Below are 6,699 nucleotides of genomic sequence, written 5' to 3'. Positions count from 1 at the left end.
TATTCTACCAGCATGTTTATTCAGCCCCTGTTACTTTCTTTAATTGGTGCAAATCATGTTGATAATTTAGTTGTCTAATGTACTTGGTTGATCCTAATGAGCACACACTTTGTCTTCAACATGACTATGTCTTAATTACTTCTTATCATGACTAGTTTGTGAAGTCCCTAAACTATTAAACTCTTGTTTGCTATTGCTCCATATGTTCCCCTAGACCCTGTTGTATGTTTGAACTCTCTATATCTCAACCCCATTGACCCCTATTTGTAAAGTTGATTACTGAATGGTTGTGATTGCTCTTCTCAAAATTGATCTCAAAACTATTTTTCACTCTTGGTTTCTTCTTTAAACTGTGTCTATTCCTGAAAACCTGTTTCACTCCTAAAAGTTTGTTTCAACATTGTTTTATGTCAAGCACTCTCACTCTTATTCTTAGATTACTTAAGTTCTGCCCCTCTGGTGTGTCTAGTGCTTGGGGATCCTTGAGATCCCTCTAAACTCTGGTATACCAGGGCTAGCCCTTCCACACTGCACATAATCAATTCCCTAATTGAGATAGGTCTTTGGTGGGAGCACTGCTCGGGATCCCTGAAGTCCTTAGGGAACTCTGACATACCAAAACACACTATTGGCTGTGAAATCTTTGGCTTCTGAGATTGTGTTGAAGACCTGGCATCTCCAGGTTTACTTTGGGCCTGATTTAGGCTCCCTATAGTATAGTTTTATTTACTTATGTAATTCATTTGATACTGGTCTGTAAATAATATTATTTGTAAATAGATATCGGAGCAATTAGTAAAAAGGGTAGGGTTTATACATGATTTTTGTGGAAACTGGGTAGAGATCATGCTTTTTGGTTCATATATGTGACCTGCAATAGAAATCATGCTCTTAGGTTTATATATATGAATTTCCTGCTTTGGGTTGATATTCTGATAAAAATTATGCTTTAGGTCTATATGTTATGTTACTTGCATCAAAACATGTCATAAGTCCATAATATTTGCATTAGAAAACCTGCCTTAGGACACTCGCGTTTATATTTTGCATATTAGAAATATGTTATAAGTTCATCACTTCTTTCTCTGACTCCGCATAAGTTATTATCACCTGAAAATCATGTCATTAAACTGTTGTTGTAATCATGGTTAATAAAAAATCATCATCTCTCTATGCATTAGAAATCCTGATTTAGGACTTTGATTGTATTAAAACCATGTCTATGTCGTTTAAACGAATAACTGTCTATAAAAGGTTTAAAAACAGCCCAACACATAGACATCATGTTCTAGTATAAATAAGCATGAAATCATCTTTTGTAACATTAATCGCCTAGATCAGCATGCCTATAGGACTGAATAACTTTACGTTGTTTTAACTAGTTCCCAGAGTTATAATTGCATACAGACCCATACCTAGGCAAGCCTTAGGTAATTAATGGTCTTATAACTATGAAATCAGGTTATGTTTATATGTGAAATGGTCCAGGTTTAGCATGCTATAAAATCGATAGGCAAGCTAATTAGAGTTATACCACTTCGCCCTTAAACAAAATGTTGCATATTTTGTGTTTGTGATGTTCATCTAGATATCATGTTCTAAGGCTTTCTGAATTTCTTTAAAATCAGTTGTTTGAGATGTGCTATGTATCTGATTATGTGTGGAGGCAAACATAAGCCCCTAATTGCTTCCCTATTTGAAGTCCTATCTGTTTTTTTGTCATCGCTTAGATTTTACCCTTTAAATACCTTAAGAGTGTCTAGAACTGCCTAAGTATAGAGGTCCTAAACGCCTCCGGGACCACAAGTAAGGGACGAGTAAAACATGCTTAGAGTTCGTTAACTAAACTCACCTATATAACCACTAAGGGGAGGATAATGAGTAGTAAAAGGATATGATAACCTGTACACTAATGTCACGTGTAGCCCCTCTAGTTGAGGAGGATTACCGGGCATTGCACAGATTCATCCTATAAGATAACCAACTTAGGACTTCCCTTCCTTAATTTATGTACGCTTAAATTGTCCAAACGTCTTTAATTTAAGTATGTGTTCTTAGACTGTCTAAGATCTACATATGTGTGCATGGAACATCTAAACTTCCTTGGTTATATTTATGTGCTTAGACTGTATAAACTTCCCTTATTTGCAAAAGTGTGCTTAGACTGTTTACCTATTAATGACTAATTCACATAACTAAGTTCGTTCGGGATCCACCGTTGTGGATCGCGAGGGATGCCTAATACCTTCCCCTCAAGGTTATTTCGAGCTCTTACCCTAATCTCTGGTAATACAAACTAGTTACATGAGTTAATTACTCTAGGTGCCCTAACGCACCTTAATCCGTTAGGTGACGACTCTTCAAATACCCAATTCCTAAAAGGAAACAAGTTGTTCCCAATGAATGTCGAAACTCAGACTCCGCGAAAGGAAAAAAGGAGGGCACGACAATCATTCATCATTTTATTTCATGGAATTACTTCATGTTGTTTTTAGGGGCAAAGAAAGGTTTAGAATTTTTTTATTGAAGCATATACATCATTTTTCTTTTTAGAGGGGATACATGTTTGCGTTCTTTTACGAAAGAGCACTCTATATTGTATTGCAGGAATAATCTATTTTTTCCTTCTTTGTTTTCTTCTCTTAATCACTAGATCCATCACTAATTCTAAAAGAACTAAAGTTTTCTTTATTAATCTTCATTCAGAATTCTAAAACATAGAAAGTTAGCTTTTATAATCTTCCTTCTAATCTTTTTTCCTTTCCTCGTTGACTTCAAAAATGGCAGCAACCATTAGTAAGTTGTGAGACATAAATGATAACATTGGCTAACCCAATATACTAATCTAGCCTTACCTATTTATCAAAATTGCAATTTTAAGTCTGCTGATTTCAAAAACTCAGTAAATTGAAATTTAATATACTTGAAAAACTCTAGTATTTATAAGTAATGTTTGCCTCTAAACAGATGGTACCACAACTCCAAGATCAAGATACTAGAAAGATAGTTAAAATTACTCAAGCAAAGATATACCATGCAACAAAGTTCATACAACATGACTTGAGCTTACTTAAAACTATTCACAACTCTTCTTTTTATGTTTTTAGAGTCATTTTTTGTTTAAGCATACAAATTTTAGGGATAAGCTAAAAATAATCGAAAAAAACAATATTGAAGAATGGGGAAAACATGAAGTTTTGTATAAATATTGTATTTTCTAGCATCTCAACATTCAATTCACAAGGGGCATTGACGTATTAATTAAATTACGAAGAATGTGTTATTATAGTAATATGAGAAGAACTTGAGAGTACCATATAAAGATAATAAACAGATGAACTAACCTAGGTGAACTAACTTAATATCACATCAGGAAAAAAGTGACTTCAACCTCATCCAGAATATGGTTGAAAAATTGTCTACAATTATCCGGGAAAAAAAACAACGGCAAAAATGGCTTCAATCGCATCCAGAAACAACAACAAATGGCTCCAACCACATATCACAAAAACAACAAAGGTATGTCTAATAACATCAAAGCAGCAAAAGAAGTGTCTTCAACTGCATCCAGAAATATCAACAAAAAGTGCCTCCAACCACATCCTGAAACAATAACAAAACTATTTTCTATAGTAAAATATCTTCAACATCAGCAAATGCCACAAGAAACTTCATAAATAAGAGCAACTGGTGAAAAATGACACATTTAAAGTTTAAAAGTCAAGCATGCTTTAAACATGAATGATCAGTGCACATTGCTTTTATAACTCAGTATTTTGCAAAAACTAATTGCATTACGAATAATCATAGTAAATTACATATGGTGTCGATATCTTGCTACTAGCTCTTTATGGATAATGCTATATGGAGTATTGTACATGGGTAAAACCGAGCCAATTAAATACCTCGGTTTTTGGTAAGACAAATGGAGTAGGGACGTGATTGTAAGGAATCGGTATCCGGGCGAGGAGACCCTCGTATCGGGGTTCCAGCAAAGCACCTATGTTCGGAGGCTTCGGGACTATGTCCTCTGGGTCCGGTTCAAGTCTCAATACTTCGGGGAACACCATCGAAATGGGTACACACGACTAACGAAGGGCCATGATATTCGTGTCCAACCGGGTATCACGGCATGAATCTCGACCCATATCGGCAAAAAATTAGTGATTAGCGAAACGGAAGATTTTTACCTTTCTTAGAATTGTACTTTGGGTAAAACTCTCCTACTATATAAAGGGAAAACTAACTATTCATCAGGGACATTGTAACACACATACCAAGGCAATTTATCTCTATTCTCTCTGCTATTCAAAGTTCTTATTTTTGTTCATCAGTCTTCATAAGGGTAAGTTCGGGATCGAAAGCAGGTTCTTCATTGAGCAATTAACTAAACTCGGGATCACTCTTACCACTGTTTTGACTATTTATTATGTCTTTCATTACTTAATCTAACACCATTAATTATTTATATTGAATTAATCTGTATATCCTTAAAACCACATATAAATTCAACTGTTATTCATTTTTAGGGTAAATAGTTTGGCACATACCATGGGGCTAAAGATAATAGTGGAAATTTGAAACAATCTATAATGCACTCTACTTTACGCTTGTTTTTGAGATTTTAATTTCAGGTAAGTTTAAGAATGTCATACTCTCAATCCGCTCACTTAAACATTGATGCTAAGCTTGGGCACCATGGAGAGAACAACAATATAGTGCCTATCAATGAGGTTCCCCCTGCTAACCCCAACGAAGTCCCGATCACAGACCCAATCGATGCCAACTCCCACGTGGCCATCGAAGCTAAACTTGCCTACCGACCCAGAGAAAAACGTTCGTAGAGGAGCCAGGTCGGTAGCCCAGGGTACACACAACGATGAAGGTGATGGGATCAATTTGCGCGCGATCTTCGAAATGTTACAAGCTCAACAGGTGGAGATAGCTCAGTTATAGAACCAAAACCACGCCCCCAGCAGAGTTGAGCCCTAACCATCCCAGGAGAACACCCGAAGAAATGAACGAACCTCGGAAAGGCCGGTGAAGTTGAAGCCGGGGCCAGACCCGAAACAATAAAGATGCTCGAGGAACTGATGAAGTGGGTGGAATCGGGGGAAAAGAAGATCGAAGCCAAGATAAAAAAGTGGAGATCTATAACTCCAGGGTTGATCAGATCCCATGAGCACCCCCGATATTGAAAGGCCTGGATTCCAATAAATTTGTCCAAAAATCTTTCACTTTGAGTGCAGCTCCGAAACCAATTCCAAAGAAGTTTCGTATGCCCGAAATTCCGAAGTACAATGGAACAACTAATCCAAATGAACATGTGAGCTCCTACACGTGTTCCATAAAGGGGGAAGACTTAGAAGATGATGAAATCAAATCCGTTCTGCTAAAAAATTTCGGAAAAACCTTGTCAAAAGAATTTATGATATGGTATCACAACTTGCCCTTAATTCTATTGATTCGTTTGTTATGCTTGCAGATGACTTTGTAAAGGCACACGCCGGGGCCATCAAGGTCAAGACCAGGAAGTCCGATCTTTCAAAGTAAAGCAAAGAGATAACGAGATGCTCAGGGAATTTGTGTCGAGGTTTCAAATGGAACGGATGGATCTGCCTCCAGTCGCAGACGATTGGGCCGTTCAGACATTCACCCAAAGGACTTAATCCCCAAAGCTCATTGGCTTCGCAATAGTGGAAACAAACTTTGATAGAATACCCAACGATAACTTGGGCCGACGTCCAAAACAGGTACCAATAAATCAGAGTCGAAGATGATCAGCTTGGGGCCCCTTCCAGATCTGTGTATCCCGTCAGAACAAGTGATAGATCCAAAAAAGTTGTTGATGATGAACCAAGACGGAACAGAGATCGGTATCAACCATATAGCAGAGATCAAAGGGGTAATGGGTCTCGATGTAACCCTGCGATGAGTGAAAAAAGGATTGATCGAGGCCACAATAGTCGGGGACTCATGACTAAATGCGGTTTCTACCGGTTACTCGGGGCTAGGGAGGCACCGAGGTTATTGGAATACAACTTCAGTGTCGATGCTGCCGACATCGTATCTATCATTGGATGCATCAAAGATACCAAATGGCCTCAGCCATTGCAGTCCGATCCTGCCTAAAGGGACCCCAACCTAATGTGTAATTATCCTGGCACTCATGGCCACAGGATCGAAAACTACCGACAATTAAGAGAAGAAGTAGATCGGTTATTGAATAACAGACACATCTGAAAATTTTTGAGTGATCGAGCCAATAATAATTTCAGGAATAGGGAGCAGACCGAGCAAAAGGAACCCTATCACGTCATTAACATGATCATTGGTGGAGTCGACGTCTCCTAGGGGCCGATGCTAAAGCTCACTAAGGTGTCCATTACAAGGGAAAAATAGACTCGAGGTTATATACCGAAGGGGACCGTATCTTTCAACGACGAGGACGCTGAAAGCATCATGCAACCACATAATGATGCATTGGTAATATATCTGTACTCATAAATAAATCTCGAGTTAAGCGTGTGTTAATTGATCCAGGTAGCTCGGCCAATATCAATAGATCGAAGGTCGTTGAATAGTTGGGTCTACAAGACCAAATAGTGCCTGCAGTCCGTGTTTTAAACTGATTCAACATGGCATGCGAAACTACTAAAGAGGAGATAACCCTGCCAGTGAATACCGCCGAGACCATTC

The sequence above is a fragment of the Nicotiana tabacum genome, chromosome 22 (assembly GCF_000715075.1).
Source record: "Nicotiana tabacum cultivar K326 chromosome 22, ASM71507v2, whole genome shotgun sequence".
Classification (NCBI taxonomy): Eukaryota; Viridiplantae; Streptophyta; class Magnoliopsida; order Solanales; family Solanaceae; genus Nicotiana; species Nicotiana tabacum.
The sequence above is the reverse complement of the archived record's forward strand: the minus strand, read 5'-3'. Positions refer to the sequence as shown.